This window comes from Bubalus kerabau, chromosome 1, assembly GCF_029407905.1.
Source record: "Bubalus kerabau isolate K-KA32 ecotype Philippines breed swamp buffalo chromosome 1, PCC_UOA_SB_1v2, whole genome shotgun sequence".
NCBI classification, from domain to species: Eukaryota; Metazoa; Chordata; class Mammalia; order Artiodactyla; family Bovidae; genus Bubalus; species Bubalus kerabau.
Window position 1 is genome coordinate 36,269,563 of NC_073624.1, and position 22,249 is coordinate 36,291,811.

The 22,249-nt window shown below is 39.0% G+C and overlaps 1 protein-coding gene across 12 annotated transcripts in view; it reads right to left on the reverse strand.

Annotated features, from left to right (window-relative positions):
* The window catches only part of SOX5 (SRY-box transcription factor 5), a 1,162,090-nt gene that overhangs the window by 978,388 nt on the left and 161,453 nt on the right, over positions 1–22,249 (reverse strand). For all 12 annotated transcript variants that reach the window (XR_008711737.1, XR_008711736.1, XR_008711735.1 and 9 more), the window contains exon 2: positions 18,170–18,250. The gene's annotated coding sequence lies outside the window, so the exon portion shown is untranslated. The remainder of the gene's footprint in view (positions 1–18,169; positions 18,251–22,249) is intronic.

The following is a 22,249-nucleotide window of genomic DNA, read 5'->3' on the forward strand; positions in this document are numbered from 1 at the left end:
CATCAGTCCTTCCAATAAACACCCAGGACTGGTCTCCTTTAGGATGGACTGGTTGGATCTCCTTGCAGTCCAAGGGACTCTCAAGAGTCTTCTCCAACACCACAGTTCAAAAGCATCAATTCTTCGGCGCTCAGCCTTCTTCACAGTCCAACTCTCACATCCATACATGACCACTGGAAAAACTATAGCCTTGACTAGACGGACCTGTGTTGACAAAGCGATTCCTCTGCTTTTGAATATGCTATCTAGGTTGGTCATAACTTTCCTTCCAAGAAGTAAGCGTCTTTTAATTTCATGGCTGCAATCACCATCTGCAGTGATTTTGGAGCCCAAAATATAAAGTCAGCCACTGTTTCCACTGTTTCCCCATCTATTTCCCATGAAGTGATGGGACCAGATGCCATGATCTTCGTTTTCTGAATGTTGAGCTTTAAGCTAACTTTTTCACTCTCCTCTTTCATTTTCATCAAGAGGCTTTTGAGTTCCTCTTCACTTTCTGCCATAAGGGTGGTGTCATCTGCATATCTGAGGTTATTGATATTTCTCCCAGCAATCTTGATTCCAGCTTGTGCTTCTTCCAGTCCAGCGTTTCTCGTGATGTACTCTGCATATAAGTTAAATAAGCAGGGTGACAATATACAGCCTTGACATACTCCTTTTCCTATTTGGAACCAGTCTGTTGTTTCATGTCCAGTTCTAACTGTTGCTTCCTGATCTGCATACAGGTTTCTCAAGAGGCAGGTCAGGTGGTCTGGTATTCCCCTCTCTTTCAGAATTTTCCACAGTTTATTGTGATCCAAACAGTCAAAAGCTTTGGAATAGTCGATAAAGCAGAAATAGACGTTTTTTCTGGAACTCTCTTGCTTTTTCAATGATCCAGCGGATATTGGCTCTTTTGTCTACGTCAATTTCTTTGGCAAAAGTGGGTTGCCATACCTACTTTATTAAGGCATTCACCAAGCTGTACAATTGACATTTATACAAATGGCAATAACCCGATCAGACTTGAGAAAACGTGTACTTCTTTTGTGGACACATCTGGCATAGTAAGTACCTATAAGAGCTGATCAATGTCCATGAAGGTATGAGGGTGTCCTCTTGTTCCCATTTCCCTGAAGTTAAAAATGACTATGTAAACACAGTAAATGTGCATTACGGCAAACAGCAAAAATAGCATTTTTATTTTTCCACCATCATGAACTCTTACTGGCTTTCTATAGAAGTCTAAAGTATTTTTTTTCCAAATTATAATGGACATTTTCACTAGATAGTGGGCTTCCAGAGGTCAGAAACAATCTTTTCTCCTCTAAAATAAAGCTTGATGATCTCACGGATTCTCAATAAATGCTTGTTGATTAATGAGTATTCTACTAAGGCCAACTAGATACTGATGATCCTCCCACTTTTCTTCCCGTCACTCGCTGTACCTTTCCTTAAAATGAAACTTGTTTTTAAATGATCAGGCCCTTTCTTCTTCCATAAATAAGAGCTTTATCTAAAATGTACCACTACAGGGGTGGAGACTACATGGATATTCACTCGGGCACAGAGACTGGAGGATGAAAACAGATAACACAGAACTGGATTTTTTTTTTTGAGGGCGAGGGGTCCCACATTGAGTAGCATGTGGGATCTTAGATCCCTAACCAGGGATCAAACCCATAATTCCTGCATTGGAAGTGCAGTCTTCCAAGCGAAGAGTCAACCACTGGATCCCCAGGGAAGTTCCAATAACTGGAGGGTGTTTTTATTTTTAGAATTTTATTTTATTTATTTTTATTTTATTTTATTTTTTAATTTTACAATATTGTATTGGTTTTGCCATTTTTAAAAAAAGAGCTACTACCATCTCGTCAGCAGCCTCAGGTCTTTGGAACCCAGAAGCCACAAGTAAGTATCTGGTATCAGTCTTCTAGCAGGCTTAATCAAGGGAAATTTTTAAATAGTCATTTTAGAGATGAGAGCATTAATAATGACTCAAAGGAAGTAGAAATGATTAGCAAAAAAAAAAAAAAAAATTAATTCTTTCCCTTTTGCACTCTGACTTTTCTGTGTGACTTCAAGTGTATGAGCAAGTTCTCTGGGTCTTACTTTCCTTATCTGTGAAGCTGCTGGATAAACCACTGAACTTCATTAACTGTCAATAATCCTAATAGGATTAAAGTGAAACATTTCTACATTTTGTGACCCTTAAAAGCCCCAGAGGGTGCCTAGCATGTGAAATAACACTATAGCATCCTCTTTATGGAAATAAACTGTCAATAATGTGTATTCAGGACTGCTACTCCCTCATTCCCTATTCTGGGGCGCTGGAAAGAAGTAACTTGTGTTATTTTGCGGACCCTGACAGGCTGGTACCTTGTCACCCTCCTGCTTCTAATCTTCTAGAACTCGCAAGCTGAAACACTCTTTCAAACAGGCATTTCCTGGGTACCAGTAGCACTGACATCAAACCTTCAGTTCAAAGGCCACATCTCTCTCCCACTCCCCTGCCGTCTGTGTCTGGCCTGACCTCACCAAACGAAATGCCCTCTTTATCTCAAACAAGTATAGGCTGCTATGAGAAGGAGTCTAGAGAGGGAGATTATTGGTTGCAATTGTTTGAAAGATTCTAATAATTGCAAGCAAGGGATCCATCCTCTCGTGTCACGTAAGTTGGAAAATGGGTCAGACATAATGCATTTGGTTAAGTGTCTAAACTGAAAAGGTGCTATTTTATTTTAAATGGCATAGTCTTTACAAAGGCTAAGGTTACTGGTGCAACGCTCTCTCATTTTAAAATGTATCAGGGACATGCCCTCTGAGGGTCAGGCTTTCATTTGCGGATGTTAATTCTCAGCTGCCTGCTTCTCGTCCTTCATTGTACCCTGTGTCTTAGCTGGGCACGCTCCTGACTCCCTGCGCTATCCAGACGGTCCATGTAAATAGTGTTTATGTTAAGGAAGTCATGTTCAGTGTGACTGGAGCACACAGAAACTGATGTTGTTGTCACTTTAGATTAAGCTCTTATTTTAGTAAAGGAGGCAATTGGAGCAGGCAGCTGAGTGGCTGAATGAAATATTCAGCTCATTTCATTTAGAGCTGCCCGGTTTCCATTGTTCATGCTGGCAAGTCTGGTTAACCCTGTCGGTGCTGGCACATAGCAGCCCCCGACTCACTCACACACTCTCCAGCTAACACATTTTAGGTCATCCATCAACACACCTAGAAGTAATCAAGTGCAATAGGTAGGCACAGTCACCCCTGGACGCATCGTGATGAACTCCTGTCCATTTGGATGCCCCAAATGAAAGCTTTCAAAGGGGGATGTATGTGCACAGAGTGTAAATTTCCAGTTACACTGGGAAATGCGTGAGCACTGAGATGCTTAGGACACCAGGCTTTCTTTTTTTGAGTCAGCTAAACTGTTAAAATGAAATAATGTGTTTACCAAGAGAAGATGTTGGGCTTTAAGTCCTGGGAACATGTTAAGTACTGCCCCGAGACAAGGAGCTGTTGAAAACACAGGTAGACCCCAGCATCATCCCCAAACCAATGCCCTGCTGCTGCTGCTGCTGCTGCTAAGTCACTTCAGTTGTGTCCGACTCTGTGCGACCCCATAGACGGCAGCCCACCAGGCTCCCCCATCCCTGAGATTCTCCAGGCAAGAACACTGGAGTGGGTTGCCATTTCCTTCTCCACTGCATGAAAGTGAAAAGTGAAAGGGAAGTCGCTCAGTCGTGTCTGACTCTTAGCGACCCCATGGACTGCAGTCTACCAGGCTCCTCCGCCCATGGGATTTTCCAGGCAAGAGTACTGGAGTGGGGTGCCATTGCCTTCTCCGAACCAATGCCCTAGCTACATAAATTATTGTTTGAAATGTACTATTTGGAAAGACTTGTGAATAGAGAGTCTTAATAATACTTTGCTACTTTCCTGGGAGTGCTGATTATGTCCTGGCCATTTTTTAGAATTTAAGGCATCTGTTTAGAGACTCTCCCACCATTACAGAATAATTCAGCCCAACCAAAAACATCAGCTTTCTCTTTTTCTCCCTTTCCTCATCTCTCCTTCCCTCCCTCTCTCTCTTCCTGTCCCTACACCTTCTCCTTCCTCCTCCTCCATCCTTCCTTTTCTGGACAACTTAAATCAGAAAAGGTGGTTGAGGGAAATGATACAGTAAATATCATTTTCATATGTCAAGTCTCTGGTTAAGTTTTTCACCCATAAGAAAATGCTTTGTAAAGTGAATGACCATCATTTCAAGATCCTGGGAGAATAGAAATTCTTCCTAGCTACAACTTACTGATATTACTTTATGTTCATATGAAGTGCCAGTCATCAGTGAACAGAAATAACTAATTGCTACTATGGAATCTGACTCAACTCCAAAACACAGTGAAGGACAAATACACACTAGGCTCCGTGCTGGGCTAACAGTAACTTGAAACTTCATGGTATCTAAATATTTAATAATTATTCTGTAGATCCAGGTTTTCTGGAGCCTGAAAGCTTATGTGATTTTAGAAAGAGAAAACAAATTGAAATGTTTAACATGAAAGTGAATATTTAGTTACAATGGAAAAATCCTAACAAATTAGTACTTGAAAACGCTGAGATGTATCACAAACATCACAAAATCTGGGGAGAAAACACATAATACTCATATTAATTAACTCCCTGACTGTATTTCTCTAATGCTTTTCTCTCCCACAGTTGTTAGCTGCATACTCTGATTGCCTCTTTGTAAATATTACTTTCTATAGAGAAAATGGAAAGATAATCCATTCTTTTATCTAGTGTGCTTACTTAAATTGTATCTTTAAATTCTTATTGAATTTGCTTTTATTTATTTACTTATTTGCTGAGCAGCATGTGGGATCTTAGTCCCCTGACCAGGATTGAACCTGCACCCCTTGTATTGGAAGCACAGAGTCTTAACCACTGTACCCCGAGGGTAGTCCTTTAAATTGTATTTTTAACTATTCATAATTGTGATTCAGAAAACATGCAACCGCACAATGCAAGATGCTTGCTGCCTATATTACTGCTATAAGTGTGTACCCTAAAAACGCAGATATTTGAGAAATTTTACTTATGCAATATTCATCAAAAAATAAAAATTACACAGTGCATTAACAATACTATGAACTGCATTAGTCATTAAATTCCTAACAGGAGAGAACTTCTATTGTGACTAAGCATTAAAACAAACCAAAATCCAAACTGTTTATAACATTATACATCTAGTAAAAAGAAAGGTTCTCCATAGGGTAGCTTCTGGCTCTGTAGGTTTCAAATCTAGTTACAATAGATGTCAGGGCTGTAGAACGTGTCCATAGGATAATATGGCCTCTGTTTCCTTACTTGTGTGTCACATGGCTCCAGCAAATTGGCAAAGTGGAACATCATCAATAGTGTCACTATACATGGAAGAGTAACATAACTATGTCCCATTTAATTTAAAATCACTGTATCACCAGCTTGATCCCCCTTTGGTAGACCCCCACTACCACCACCTTGGAGAAGGAAATGGCAACCCACTCCAGGATTCTTGCCTAGAAAATTCCATGGACAGATTAGCCTGGCAGGCTACAGTCCATGGGGTTGCAAAGAGTTGGACACGACTGAGTGACTAACACCACCACCAAAATAAAGCCGTTATCTCTCCAATGCCTTCACAAAACAGAAAAGGAATGGGAGGAGGTTAAAGTGAAGGCACTGGTCATAAACGATTGCAGTGAAAATAGCTTAGATTGCAAATTTTACAAAATATATGGTTCTTTGAATACATGGCCTATACAGCATCTCCAAGCCTGGGAAAGAACTCACAGGAATAAAGGGCCCTGAAGCTTAGTTTTCCCTCTAGTGAAATAATTTAGTTCTTTTCTGATTGAACAAATTTTTAAAATAATAAATATCAGATTTGTCAATAATTATAATTATAAATATCTATTCAAGGAATCTTATTTTAAGACATAGAGTCCAATTGGTAATTAACAGTAATTGAAGAATTCAAAAAAAAAATACAAGAGAATGGTATTTGGAGCAAATTTTGTTTTTGGAATTATAAAACTGTTAGTACCAATTTTCTAAAAAAACAAAGACCTTCTGCATCTAAAGTATAAACAAAATGTGGCATTAAACAAAAAAAATTTTTTTAATTGCCACATATTTCAGCTGCTAAAAAACAAGATAGCTGTTGAGAAGAGCATGCTGAGCTAGCCACTGGCAGGAAAACTGAGGAAATGCACATTTGGAACTCTGTTTTCCAAAGAGCCTATGGAATTAAATAAGAGAAGAAAGCAATTCCAAAATTTAATTTTGATAGAATTTTCTCCTCTGCTGACTCTCAGAAATATACAAATTGCAATCTTATAACACATTATCTCTAAAAACTGCAAATACCTTATGTGTGTTATATAAACAGTTACAGCATATTTTTCTATTAAACAAAATATTAAATCAAAACATTCTATGTACTCATAATATTAAAAAAGCTTTCTATCTTTTTAATATAAGGTTTTCATAGTGAGTTCATTCATTTGAATTATCTTTGAATATGCATTAGAAAGATACTAATTCTGCACACTCATATTGACTAAAAAGATAAAACATAAACTTGGAGTCCAATGATCAATTCTTAAATCCAATGCATAACTCAGCATGTTCATTAAAGCAACTAAACTTACTAAAGTTTCACAGACTCCTCAAACTATTCATTAAGAGTTTAAGGGAAAATTGATCTTAGATTTAAGAACCAAATTCCATTTGAAACTTTTGAGATGGATGCCCCAATCTTTAAAGTGGGTGAAATGATCGGCTTATTAGCTTTTCAAACTTCCATGTCTTTCTAGTTTGTTTCTTTTCTTCCTTCCTCCTCCTCTACTTTCTTGAAACCATAGGAACTGGGTGGCCCTGCCATAAAATTCTTAGCAAATGAAATGTGAATTATAAAAAAAAATATTTCAAGACATCAAGTTTTTGAGGGAGGGTAGAAGAATTAAGACTTTTTTAGAAAGTTGCTGAGTAATAGTAAAGCTAAAACCAAAGCACAAACTCTCAAAGGTTAGAAGCAGCAGAACTTACTGAACAGAACCAACTATATTCAACTCAAAGTCAACAACAGGGAACATTCAAAGTCATTTCAATACATATACCAACAGACCAAATTCTTAGCACATGAAATGTGAATTACAAAAAAAATATTTCAAGACATGAAGTTTTTAAGGGAGGGTAGAAGAATTAAGACATTTTTAGAAAGTTGCTGAACAATAGCAAAGCTAAAACCAAAGCACAAACGCTCAAAGGTTAGAAGAAGCAGATGTTAATGAACAGTATCAATTATAGTCAACTCAAAGTCAACAACAGGGAACATTCAAAGTCATTCCAATACATATACCAACAGACAAAATTTGTACCTCCCAAGTCTAGTTTCCTGTTTCACTTCTCTGGTATCTTAATCTAAATAGATAAAATGCTTCATTGCAATAGTATGGCTACCCAGATATATCCTAACTTCCATTGGCTATAAAGAAAAAAACAGCCAACCCATTCACATGTAACACACACACACACACACACACACACACACACACACGTGCGTGCATTTTGATGAGTTTTTGTAAGTTGTAAATTTCCAGAGGTTCAAATAACATATGCAACAGACATGAAACTTATTATCAGACAAAATATTTTAACAAAGCCTAAAGACTCTGATGCTGGGAGGGATTGGGGGCAGGAGGAAAAGGGGATGACAGAGGATGAGATGGCTGGATGGCATCACTGACTCGATGGACGTGAGTCTGAGTGAACTCCGGGAGTTGGTGATGGACAGGGAGGCCTGGCGTGCTGTGATTCATGAGGTCGCAAAGAGTCGGACACGACTGAGTGACTGAACTCAACTGAACTGAAAAATGACACAATGTCATTGTCTAAACCAGGAGTATGGCCTATGATCCAAATCAAGCTCACTAACTTTGAAATAAGAATGGTTTAATGAAAGAACATTTATAATCAATTTGATGATAGAGAACATTACCACTAAACTGCGACTAGGTGCAATGCCTCTGCTCTCAAAAACAAATACAGTTTTTCCCATTATTAGACTTCTATAGTAAAAATTTACCCAATCATTGTATTTTGAACTATGTCAATAAAATATTTTTGGAAAAAATTTTTCCTGCTCTTAATGTAGTTACATAATATCCTCAATTTCACCTGCTAGCCTACAAAATCTAGAATATTTACTATCTGGTCCTTATAAGAAAAGGTTTGCGGATACTTAGTCTATCTAAAACAATCTAATCTACAAAACTGTTTTAGCCTCACCTATTCCAGCTCTTATAACATAGGTATGTATGCATGCATTTAGAGTGCATAGTATCAGTTCAGTTCAGTTCAGTTGCTCAGTCGTGTCCGACTCTTTGCGGCCCCATGAATCGCAGCACGTATTATAACTACTCTTATAAAAGACTTACAACTATCTCCTGTGTGTGTGCTTAGTTGCTCAGTCACGTCCCACTCTTTATGACCCTTTGGACTATGGCCTGCTAGGCTACTCTAAGCATGGGTATTTTTAGGCAAGAATACTGGAATGGGTTGGCATTTTCTCCTCGATGGGATCTTCCTGACCCTCCCAACTACCTCCTAATGCTCCTAAATCATTACCAGGAAAAGACCACAATAACTACCCCTGAAAAGTAGACTTCTATGGAGAGTTCACAATTACAGATCACATTTATCTCATCTTCATAGTAAAATGAAAAAGAAGCACTGATTTTACCCTATAATTTAGTTAAAAAAAATAAAATTATAATGTCCAATGTTAGTGGAAGTGAAGACCAAAAAATCCATTTCTGTATTAGCTATAGCAGTGTTGGATGGCACAGTCTATCTGGAAAGTCTATCTAGTAACAGATAACAAAATGCATTAAAATACTTACACAATTTGATATAGTAAATAAACTTTTGTGAATCCAAAAATATGAAAACATACATAAAGATGTTCAATAAACCATTACTTGCAACTGTGACATGATGTTACCATTTTTTTCTTATCAATAGCCCGACTATCCATCAAGTTATAGCAGGGAGAAATCTTGGCCCTATTCTTTCCTGCACACTAGGAGCCAATAATTTCCCCCCTTAGTCTTCCACATCTTTTCTACTTCATCTTCTACAGCTACTATGTTGGTGTAAGAACTTGCTATCCTCTTCTGGATTCCTGCAGTATCATCTTGGGACTAGATCTGGAAAATGAGATCTAAGCTTATACAATTTGGGGACCGTTAAAGAAAAAGAAGGTAAATCTGTAAATGCAAAAGGTGTGTCACCAATGCTTCTATGAGAGAGGTTTAACAGAGGGGTAGTAATATAGAAACAGAAGTGCTCGTCATCAGCTGAAGCTAAAAGCTCATACTTTTGGCAAATTTTATGAAAACACAGGACCACAAGAATACATTTTGGAGTCTCCACTAAAACTGCTAGAGGTCCTTGCAAGCCAGGTGGTGTTTTTTGTTTTTTGTTTTTTTCTTTTTTTTTAAGCTTTTTGGTATATCTGACCCCTTACCAAACACTTAGTTCTTGAAGCTTGCAATTTCTAAGCCATCCATCCCATCATATTGCTGATAATCAATTTTTCTAAAATGCAGTTCTAAACATATTCCTGCCCCATTTGTAAATCCTTCTTGCCAAAAGGATAATTAGTACAAAGCACTCCATGATATCACCTCCACCTACTTCTCCAACTTAATTTTCTAGACATGCTGCATTATTTATAGTTCCTTATGATGGTATTTCAGTCATACCATACCTTAGCAAATGTTCCCGCCTCTAACTGTAATGTATTTTCTTCTCTTTTCTGGCTAAAAGATTTCTTCTTTTTTTCTGTTAAAATTCTTTACAGATCTGAAACTAGAGTTGAAAGCAATTTCTTTGGCCCATTCTCCTCCAGCTTTGTACTTAGCACGCATTACAAGGACTTATCATGGTCTGTTTTCCCTAATAAATTACAGTCTCCTTCAAGGTGGAACCCTTGGCCTAGCCATCTTTATTTCCCAAGTGCCTGCATTAAGCACTTAGTAATCCTCAGCTGAACAAATGAATAGAAAAGGAAAAGAAGCAAATATACTAAAAGGTTACTATTATTGCTTTTGGTTATTGGTATTGTTAGTAATTTTTTACCCCCACTTTAAAACATTTTTGCTATTTGGCTATATTTGTTTAAAATAAAATAAATAAATAAAATATAAATAAAAATAAAATATAAATATAGAATAAAATAATTAAAATAAAATATTTATTAGAGGTTTCTTCTGATTTTCATTAGATCTAGTATCTAATTCTCTTAATTCTTTGCACACCTGTGCCAGGCTTATTTAGAGGGCCAACAGTCTACCTTACTTGAAATAATGTTTAGATTCCTATAAACAATTAGCTAAATAAGTATCATTAGTGCAGCTTCATTAAAGCATATTTTTCTTAAATATTTCTCAGTACACATATTTCTCAGTAAGTGAGCATCTATTAGAGTTTTGGCAAGAAAAATCTTAAAATGGACTTATTTCCATAGGTATATATTTCAAGCACTAACGGAAAGGAATAATAAAAATGTTTTGCCATCTGGAATAAAACAGCTCTAAATACTACAAGACTCAAATTATGTTCATATTCATGAAGACACATTTCCGAATCACTATTATAATTCCTATCTTCCACATAAGATGCACTAAAGAATTGTTTTTATAAGGAAAATATCCAAAACAATCTGATAATTTTCCTAAATATAACCCTCATTGAAGCTGAATATATTTTAGTAAAGCTATCATTATCATTATCCAGTAAATGCCTGCAGGAACTTCAGAGCAAACATTTTATTCATTTTCTTTTGCATGATCTAAATATGTTGCTTTATTACACACTGTTTAACTATGCTCTACATGAAACAGACCACGTACACGTGGCATATGTAGATATGAATACAGGTCAAGAACACAAAATGCAAACCACAGGTCACAGGAATAACATCACCAAACTCAGACTGACACCCTTTTAGTAGTTTCAGATCCAGGTGAATTCTTCACAATCTATACCTCTAGTTCAAGTACAAATTCATTTTCTAGTCCAGAGTATTACAGTTTTAGATTGAACTTCTTCACAAACCTGTTCCTTTGTGTAAGGTATAAAGTATAAAGTTACTCCTTTGTGTAAGCTGTAAGGTTATTACAAGTTCATGAGATAGTTTGACCTATGTCTTAGTCTGAGCTCCTTCTTTGGGTGGATCCATGCCCCAGCCAATCTGATTGGTTGTTTAAAGGAAAACTGGCATTCTCCTCTTTGCAGAGGACTGCATGCAAGAGTTACCTGAGATGAAGTGTGGTACAGCAGAAAGAGCTCAGCTATAGAGTCACAATGTCATGGCGTGGAATCTCCACAATGGCATTTCAAGGGCTATGTGACGTTCAAGTTATTGAACCTCTTTGAACCCTAGTGTTATGGGCTGAATGGTGTCCCCCTCCACCCCAAATTCACATGATAAAGTCCTAACTCCAGGTATCTCAGTCTGACATTTGTTTGCCTTTTTTTTTCTTTTTATTTTTTTAAACACTATTATTTTTCTCATTAACAGACTTTATTTCTCAGTCTTAGGTTTACGAAAAAATTGAAAAAAAAAACATAAAAAGTTCTCAAATACTCCCTTCTCCCCACCCTCAGTTTACCCTGTTATTAACATCTTACACTGGTATGATACTTTTTTTTTTTTTTTACAGTTGATGAACCAATACTGAAATGATTATTAACTAAAGTCCATTGTTTACATTTGAGTTCTTTTTTTGTGTTGCACGCTTCTATGTACTTTGACAAATACAGAATGGCATGTCTCCACCATTACAGTATCATGTTCAGTTCAGTTCAATCACTCAGTCGTGTCCGACTCTTTGCGACCCCATGAATCACAGCACGCCAGGCCTCCCTATCCATCACCAACTCCCGGAGTTCACCCAGACTCACGTCCATGGAGTCAGTGATGCCATCCAGCCATCTCATCCTCTGTCGTCCCCTTCTCCTCCTGCCCCCAATCCCTCCCAGCATTAGAGTCTTTTTCAATGAGTCAACTCTTCGAATCAGGTGGCCAAAGTACTGGAGTTTCAGCTTTAGCATCATTCCTTCCAAAGAAATCCCAGGGCTGATCTCCTTCAGAATGAACTGGTTGGATCTCCTTGCAGTCCAAGGGACTCTCAAGAGTCTTCTCCAACACCACAGTTCAAAAGCATCAATTCTTCGGCGCTCAGCCTTCTTCACAGTCCAACTCTCACATCCATACATGATTAGATTTTTTTTCTTTAGCTATTAATATGATAGATTGTAGCAATTGATTTTTGAATGATGAATGAGAGTTGCATATTTGGGATAAATCCTGTTTGATCATGGTGCATATTTTTTGTATACAATACTGGATTCAACTGCTAGATATTTTGCCTACTTTTGATATTAGGCTAACTCTTTGCCAACAAAGGTCTGTCTAGTCAAGGCTATGGTTTTTCCAGTGGTCATGTATGGATGTGAGAGTTGGACTGTGAAGAAAGCTAGCACCGAAGAATTGATGCTTTTGAACTGTGGTGTTGGAGAAGACTCTTGAGAGTCCCTTGGACTGCAAGGAGATCCAACCAGTCCATTCTGAAGGAGATCAGCCCTGGGATTTCTTTGGAAGGAATGATGCTAAAGCCGAAACTCCGGTACTTTGGCCACCTCTTGAGAAGAGTTGACTCATTGGAAAAGACTCTGATGCTGGGAGGGATTGGGGGCAGGAGGAGAAGGGGACGACAGAGGATGAGATGGCTGGATGGCATCACTGACTCGATGGACATGAGTCTGAGTGAACTCCAGGAGTTGGTGATGGATAGGGAGGCCTGGCGTGCTGCGATTCATGGGGTCACAAAGAGTCAGACACGACTGAGCCACTGAACTGAACTGAACTGAATGCTAGCATCATAGAATGAGTTTGGAAGTGTTCCCTATGATTTTGTTTTATGGATCAGTTAGTATAGAATTAGTATCACTGTGACATTTAAAAGTAGGTCATTGCATATATAATTAGTTATGCAAAGATGAGGTCATTAGTCTGGGCCCTAATCCTATATAGGATCTTCCTAACCCAGGGATCAAATCCAGGTCTCTTGCATTGCAGGTGGATTCTTTACCAGCTGAGCCACCAGAGAAGTACAAATAATTAATTTAGTCAGTAAGTTGTGCCCAACTCTTATGACCCCATGGACTGTAGCATGCCAGGCTCTTCTGTCCATGGGATTTACCAAGCAAGAATACTATAGTGGGTGCCATTTCCTTCTCCAGGGGATATTCCCTACCCAGGGAATGAACCTAGGTCTCCTGCATTGCAGGCAAATTCTTTACCAACTGAGCCACCAGGGAAGCCCAATCCTATATAACTGGTTTTATACAGCTAAACTAAACTACAGCAGCTAGCTTCCTCAAATGTTAAATCCTTAATATAAAGGATGCAGTGCCATTATATGGATTTAAACCCACAACACAGATATTCAAAAAAGGGTAGGCAATATTTTTTATCACACAGGATGTAACATTTGAGGTATTTCATTTCCTTGAATCTTACTTCTTTCTCCATTCAGTCAGACAAGTTGCTAAATTATTGGCAAGAACTGGGAGATTGAGATTGACATATATATATATATATATATATATATATATATATATACACACACACACACACACACACACTACTATTTCACACAATGTATAAAATAGAAAACTAATGAGAACCTACTGTATAGCAATAAAACTCTACTCAATGCTCTATCTTGATCTAAAGGAGAAGGATATCTAAAAAGGAGGGGATATATATATATATGTACAGCTGATTTACTCTGCTGTACAGCAGAAACTAACACAGCATTGTAAAGCAACTATATTCTAATAAAAAGTTTTTTTAAAAAAAAGAAAATAAAATTGTTGGCAGAGGAGGGAAGCATGGGGGATATAGCAGTGTCAATTATTGATTTTTGAGTTTCAAAAGTCTAAGACTGAGAAATTAGAATGACTCTCATGCATTGAAAATAGACTTAAAAGAGATCCCCCTATTTACTGAGCTAAAATCATATTTACATACTTTTGAGTGGAAGATAAGGTAGTCAAGCCATGTACAGATATTAGTGAATCTCGAAGCAAGCTGCCACTGGGGTGGCTAAACCTTTACCCGCCACCCCCCCCCCACCACTCTCACTCTTCCTGCTGCTGCCTAGTTGCTTCAGTTGTGTCTAATTCTGTGGGACCATACGGACTGCAGCCCACCAGGCTCCTCTGTCCGTGGGATTCTCTAGGCAAGAGTACTAGAGTGGCTTGCATGTCCTCCTGGAGGGGATCTTCCTGACCCAGTGATCGAACCTGGGTCTTCTGCATTGCAGGTAGAGTCTTTACCACTGAGCCACCAGGGAAGCCCCTACTCTTCCTCAGATCAGATCAGATCAGTCGCTCAGTCATGTCCGACTCTTTGCGACCCTATGAATCGCAGCACGCCAGGCCTCCCTGTCTATCACCAACTCCCAGAGTTCACTCAGACTCATGTCCATCGTGTCAGTGATGCCATCCAGCCATCTCATCCTCTGTCTTCCCCTTCTCCTCCTGCCCCCAATCCCTCCCAGCATCAGAGTCTTTTCCAATGAGTCAACTCTTCACATGAGGTGGCTAAAGTACTGGAGTTTCAGCTTTAGCATCATTCCTTCCAAAGAAATCCTACGGCTGATCTCCTTCAGAATGGACTGGTTGCATCTCCCTGCAGTCCAAGGGACTCTCAAGAGTCTTTTCCAACACCACAGTTCAAAAGCATCAATTCTTTGGTGCTCAGCCTTCTTCACAGTCCAACTCTCACATCCATACATGACCACAGGAAAAACCATAGCCTTGACTAGACGAACCTTTGTTAGCAAAGTAATGTCTCTGCTTTTCAATATGCTATCTAGGTTGGTCATAACTTTCCTTCCAAGGAGTAAGTGTCTTTTAATTTCATGGCTGCAGTCACCATCTGTAGTGATTTTGGAGCCCAGAAAAATAAAGTCTGACACTGTTTCCACTGTTTCCCCATCTATTTCCCATGAACTGATGGGACCAGATGCCATGATCTTTGTTTTCTGAATGTTGAGCTTTAAGCCAACTTTTTCACTTTCCACTTTCACACCTTCATCAAGAGGCTTTTTAGTTCCTCTTCACTTTCTGCCATAAGGGTGGTGTCATCTGCATATTTGAGGCTATTGATATTTCAATCTTGATTCCAGCTTGTGTTTCTTCCAGTCCAGCATTTCTCATGATGTACTCTGCATATGAGTTAAATAAACACGGTGACAATATACAGCCTTGACGAACTCCTTTTCCTATTTGGAACCAGTCTGTTGTTCCATGTCCAGTTCTAACTGTTGCTTCCTGATCTGCATACAGATTTCTCAAGAGGCAGATCAGGTGGTCTGGTATTCCCATCTCTTTCAGAATTTTCCACACTTTATTGTGATCCACACAGTCAAAGGCTTTGGCATACTCAATAAAGCAGAAATAGATGTTTTTCTGGAACTCTCTTGCTTTTTCTATGATCCAGCGGATGTTGGCAATTTAATCTCTGGTTCTTCTGCCTTTTCTAAAACCCGCTTGAACATCAGGAAGTTCACGGTTCACATATTGCTAAAGCCTGGCTTGGAGAATTTTGAGCATTACCTTACTAGCGTGTGAGATGAGTGCAATTGTGCAGTAGTTTGAGCATTCTTTGGCATTGCCTTTCTTAGGGATTGGAATGAAAACTGACCTTTTCCAGTCCTGTGGCCACTGCTGAGTTTTCCAAACTTGCTGGCATATTGAGTGCAGCACTTTCACAACATCATCTTTCAGGACCTGGAACAGCTCAACTGGAATTCCATCACCTCCACTAGCTTTGTTCGTACTGATGCTTTCTAAGGCCCACTTGACTTCACATTCCAGGATGTCTGGCTCTAGGTCAGTGATCACACCTAGTGGAGCTTAAATGATCAGATGTTAAACTAGGAGATTCAATTAAGGCACCTTCATTGAACAGGCATGAAATTCCAAAGAAAAGGGCTAGACCAAAACCAAAATTTTTTTTAAAGTCCTAAGAACTGGCTGCATGCGTACTAAGTCATTTCAGTCATGTCCAACTCTTTGCAACCCTATGGACTGCTAGGCTCCTCTGTTCATGGGATTTCCCAGGCAAGAACACTGAAACGGGTTGCCACTCCTCCAGGGGATCTTCTGAGATCTCTTTTGTCTCCTGCATTGGCAGGCAAGTTCTTTAACACTGGGAAGAACAGGTTGGATGGCTCTAAAACCCAACAAGACAACATAAAGGATCAAAAGAAGAGAGGTGAGGAGAAGCATTATGGAATGGTTCTTGGATTGAGCGGCTTCCCCGTGACAAGCCCCACCTCACTGAAGCAGGTGGGCTAGAAGGGGCTATTTTCTCTCTCAGGTCTTTAGGGAGGCCTCAAAAGAACAGTTTAGATAGCATGGATGTGCCCCCTGGAGCTTAGGAAACCTGACATATTGCAGCCTGGCTCCCACCTTGGGAATCTCGAGGACAAGGAGGAGGTAAGGAACAGCTCAGTAATTTGAGAAGTACCCTTCAGCCCTGGGAAGTTCACGAGATGTGTGTTTTCGTGATGCAGGTGTGGGCCAAGGGTGGCAGAGCCAGCCTGAAGCCCAAGATGGCCGCCTGGAAGTATTCTTTATACACTCAACATGAGCTCATGTGGGCTGGACTAGCTGAAAACCAGGAGGTGAGTAGGGATTGGACAGCCACAGGAGAATCCCTGTCCAAGCCAGGAGAGTTGAAGACAAATGGGCCAGCAGGGGAGCCACCAAAGTCCCCCCAAAGTAGCCAAATGACTCTCAGTTTTAAACATCTGCCAGGCCCTGAAAGCTGCAGCCAGGTTAACATCGTACCTGTTCACATAAAAAACATCGCTAAGCCACTCATTTCCTTTTCTTTCCCTTGTTTCAATCCCTTAGGATTTAGCGATAGCAGCCAGCAAATGGGGGAGGAGGTGACAGATAGAGAAAGAAAACAGCACACCCTCTCCCTCTGCAAGAGCCCAATCCAAATATGGACCTCAGAGAGGAGATGAGAGATGATTTGATATTAAATGAACTTGCAAGCTACTATTATAGCCTGAGATCAGACCACTCTAATTTCTGAATGTAGACAATGTTTGTGATTTAAAGTGTAGATAGAAATTTTTTTAATCTAGGAGTAATCTTACTAGGTATGGAGCCTACTTGAGGCCTAAATTTCATCCAAAGGCAAGAGAATATCCACTTCCCTTTTCCCAGTGCATTTTAAAGAAACAACAGGAAAAAAAAAAATGTAAATTGTGTTTAGATTGATTTCCTAAGTTGCGCTGTTCAAAATATTTTAACAGTGTTGTTCAGTTGCTCAAAGTCATGTCCATCTCTTTGCAACTGCATGGACAGCAGCACGCCAGCCTTCCCTGTCCTTCACTATCTCTTAGAGTTTGCTCAAACTCATATCCATTGAGTCAATGATGCCATCCAACCATCTCATACTCTGTTGCCCCCCTTCTCCTCCTGCCCTCAATCTTTGCTAAATATGATGGTAGAAAATAATGGCAGATGGAATGGGTTTTCTTTTTTGGATGAGGTCTGGATCTTTGAAATGACTAAGTGATATATCGCAGGTGGACCTGAGCAGGTCTGCCAAGGACTGACTGGAGTAGCATGACCAGGAGCAACAGAACAAGGCCCAGGGGCTTCACAGTGTCATGCAAGGAGCACAGAGCTCTATGCCACCCCAGAGACTTTCTTCTGGTTCAGCAGCAGCACACCCTCATGCATCCAGGGAGTATCTGGAAGAAGCCAAGAGAAGGAAAGGAAAAGATCCTCAAAGGAAGATCAAGGTGTGCCTCAGCAGTGGCTCATGAGTGCTGATGAAGGATAAGAGGACAACCATGACTCGTGGAGAGATGATGGCCTAGGAACACATATGTCACCCCTCACCTTCAAAATCTTACCTAGAATTAGGAGGCAACCTCAAATTACTTCCACGTGGCCAGACGAAGGGTTAATATATAATTTAGATCTAACTGTAGAAAATAAAACAAGTTACATTCCTTGCACACTCAGTTGTGTAGACACATACCTGCCACGCGTGGTGAAGCTTGTCCAACACTTCTAAGGATCCTCTTGAAGTGTGTCTTGACACCGTGGATGATTAAGAAGCCTACAAGAGAATCAGAGCTAAGTCACTTAGAGGCAGTTTCTTGGGGTGAGGAGGTTGACTCTTCATTTTTGCTGTTTGGGGAAATGCCAGTGGATGGTGTTCAACTGAGCCCGACAGACTACACAACATCCACTACTACAGAACTCTTAAATTCCATCTAGAACATTATAGAACCACCAGCAGAAGGAAAACAAATAGAATGAACCAGCTTGTTTGATCTGATTTAGAAAATCAAATGTTCCAAATCCCAGGAGAAAACATAGGAAAGGGGAGGTAAAATGGGGAACTTGAGGTTTCTATCCTAAAAACTCTGGAATTTTTAAAAGCATCAAGTCCATTTCTAATGAGAAAATGAAAGTAGCTCAGTCGTGTCTGACTCTGAGACTCCATGGACCGTAGCCTGCCAGGCTCCCCTGTCCATGGAATTCTCCAAGCCAGAATACTGGAGTAGGTAGTCATTCCCTTCTCCAGGGGATCTTCCCAACCCAGGGATCAAACCCAGGTTTCCTGCATTGCAGGTGGATTCTTGACCATCTGAACCACCAGGGAAGCCCAAGAATACTGGAATGAGTAGCCTATCCCTTCTCCAGGGGATCTTCCCAAGCCAGGACTCAAACTGGGGTCTCCTGCATTGCAGGTAGATTCTTTACTAGCTGAGCTATCTGGGAAGCCCGTTTCTAATGAGAGAAGAAACATAAATCCAAGCAAGGGAATAGATTGTGGTAGGGGGTCCTGTTTTAGAGACAGTGTTCAAGGGAAAAGTCGCTCTGCTAAGGTAACATTTGTGCAGAGACCAGGACAAAGTGAGCAACTGGACAGAGGCACTTTCCATGCTGTGGGGACAGCTAGAACAAAGGTGCTGTGGTAAGAGCCCAGGAACAGCAAAGAGGCCACTGTGCCTGCAGTGGGATATGTCCAGGAAAGACAAGCAGGACATGAAGGAAGTAGGAAAGGGCCAAGCAAAGGCTTTGAATTTTAATCTAGAAGCCATTAGAAGGCTGTCTTTTTCTTTAATCAAATATTATGACGTGACACCACTGTGTATTTGCATGCATTTCTCAGAAATAATAGAGAGAAATCCCCTCTATCTTTTACCCTGTTTCCCTCAAGGGTAACATCTTACAAAGCTATAGTCCAATACCAAAACTGAGAGATTGGCATGGGTAGAGATAAGATACAGAATATTTCCATCACCAGAAGAGTCCCTAAGATTGTCTTTTTATAGCCCTCCTATCCCACCTCCTTCTTAAACCCTGGAAACCACTAGTGGACAATTTCTATAGTTTTGTCATTTCAAAATTATCATACAAATGAAACCATACACAAATCTCCGGTGATTCATCCAGGTTGGGTATCAATACTTTGTTCAGTTATATTGCTCAGTAGTGTTCCATGGTCCAGATCATTTAACCGTTCACCCACTGAAAGCCACTCCAGTATTACGCTATTTCTAGTTTGGTGTTATATAAGCAAAGCTACTATAAACATGGGCACCCAGGCTTTTGTATGAGTAGACGTTTTCCTTTCTCTGAGATAAATGCAAGAGCAACCGCTGGATTCTATGGTCATTATAAGTTAAGTTTTCTTTAAAAACCTGTCAAAACTGTTCTGTAAAACGTTCTATAGCATTTTACATTCCATCAGCCATACATGAGTGAGCTGGTTTCTGCAATCCTTGCCAGCATTTGCATTGTCACTATTTCTTATTTCAGCCATTCTGATGTTCTCTAATGATTAATGATGTTGAACATCTTTTCATGTGCTTAGATGCTAGCTGTATATATCCTTTCCCATGAAATGTTCCTTCATGTCTTTGGTCTATTTTCTGATTGGATTGTTTCATTTTTTTTTTTTTTATTGAAGGGTTTTGAAAGATTATATTCTTAATACTAATCCTTACTCCAAGTCTAAATATATAGTCTGAAACTACTTTCTCACAGACTGTAGCTTATCATATTCTTAACAGGGTATTTCACAAGAGTCCAGTTTTCTGATTGGATTGTTTCATTTATTTTATTGGTTTTGAAAGATTATATTCTTAATACTAATCCTTACTACAAGTCTAAATATATAGTCTGAAGCCACTTTCTCCCAGCCTGTAGCTTATCATATTATTAACAGGGTATTTCACAGAGCCCAAAGTTTTTAATTTTGGTAAGTTGAATTTATCAATTTTTCATTTTATGAATCATGGTTTTGATGCAAAGTCTAAAAATGCTCTGCCTTGCCCTGGATCCTGAAGATGTTCCAATTTTTTTCATAAAAATTTTATTTTTAAGTTTTATCAATACATTTAAGTTCTTGATATATTTTGAGTTAATTTTTGTATAAGCCTAAGACAGGTGACCCGCTCCAGTGTTCTTGCCTCAAGAAACCCAGGGATGGGGGAGCCTGGTGGGCTGCTGTCTATGGGGTCGCACAGAGTTGGACACGACTGTAGCGACTTAGCAGCAGCAGCAGCAGCAGCAAGACAGGTGAAGTTTCATTTTTTGCTTATGGATGCTCAACAGCTTCAGTACCATTTGTGGAGAAGGCTATGCTTCCTCCACCGAACTGGTTTTGCACCTTTGTCAAACATGAGTTTATATTTGTGTGGGCCAATTTCTGGGCTCTCTGTTCTATTTCATTGTTGTACACACGTATCCATCTGCCAAACTCTCATAGTCTTGATTACTACAGCTGTATGATAAATCTTGAAATTGAGTAGATTAATTCATCCCACTCTATTCTTCTATTTAAAAATTCTTATAACTATTCTGATTTCTTTGCCTTTCCATAAAATTTTTAGAAAAATCTGATCTACAAAAAAAAAATTGTGCTGAAATATTGATGCAAACTGTGTTAAACCTGTACATCAGTTCAAAGAGAATTGATATGTTTGTTATGGTGAGTCTTCTAATCCATTAACATGGTATATACCTATTTATTTATATTTTCAATCAGTACTGTATGGCTTTTAGCATATAGTCCTACACATGTTCTGTTAGATTTATAACTAAATATTTAAATTTTTGAGTGATTATAAATGGTATTGTATTTTTAATTTTGGTGCCCAGTTGTTCCTTGTTATTATACAGGAATATAGTTGATTTTTGTATACTTATCTAATATCCTACTACCTTGCTGAACTCACCTATTAGTTTTGAAAGGTTTGTTTTTGTTGTTTTTTTTAAAGTCCCCTAGGGTATTCTACATAAACAATCATTTCACCTGAAAATAGGGACAATTTTATTTCTGATTCCATTCTGATCTCTATGATTTTAACTTCCTTCCCTTATCTTTTTGTACTGGCTGGAAGTTCTAGCAATATATTAAGTAAAATTGGTGAGTGCAAACATTCTTGACCTTGTTCCTTATCTGAGGAGAAACAATTCAGTCTTTCATCATTAAGGGTAATGTTAGTTATAGAATTTATGCAATCTTTTTCAGATGCTTGGTGTCAAGGTGAAGTTCTCTGTTCTCATTTTTCTGAGAATGTTTATCATAAATGGTTGATTTTGTCAAATGCTTTTTTCTGCATGAATGGATAGGATCATATGGTGTTTCTTCTTTAGCCTGTTAACAAGGTGAATTGCAAGTACTGAACCAACCTTGATCCCTGGAATAAATCCTACTCAGTCATGGAATGTATATATTGCTGAATTCTATTTGTTACATATACTGCTGAATTCTATTTGTTAATATTTTATTAAGGATCCTTATGTCCATGTTCATGAAGAATATTATCTCTAGTTTTCTTTTTTGTTCTATCTTTATCAGGTTTTGGTATCTCGGTAATACCTAGGCTATTGTTCACCTTTTATAGAAAATTCATTTGAGAGAGATGAAATTAACTTGTACAAGGTTATGAGAGAGTCAGTGACAAAGTTGAGCATAGTGCTAAGGTCTGATAACACTGAACTCCAAAACCAGGAATAAAAATATTAAATTTTTATCTGTAGTGTATCAACAGTCTGCTTAAGAATGAAGTTATGTTTCATTTCCTTAAGGAAAGCAAAA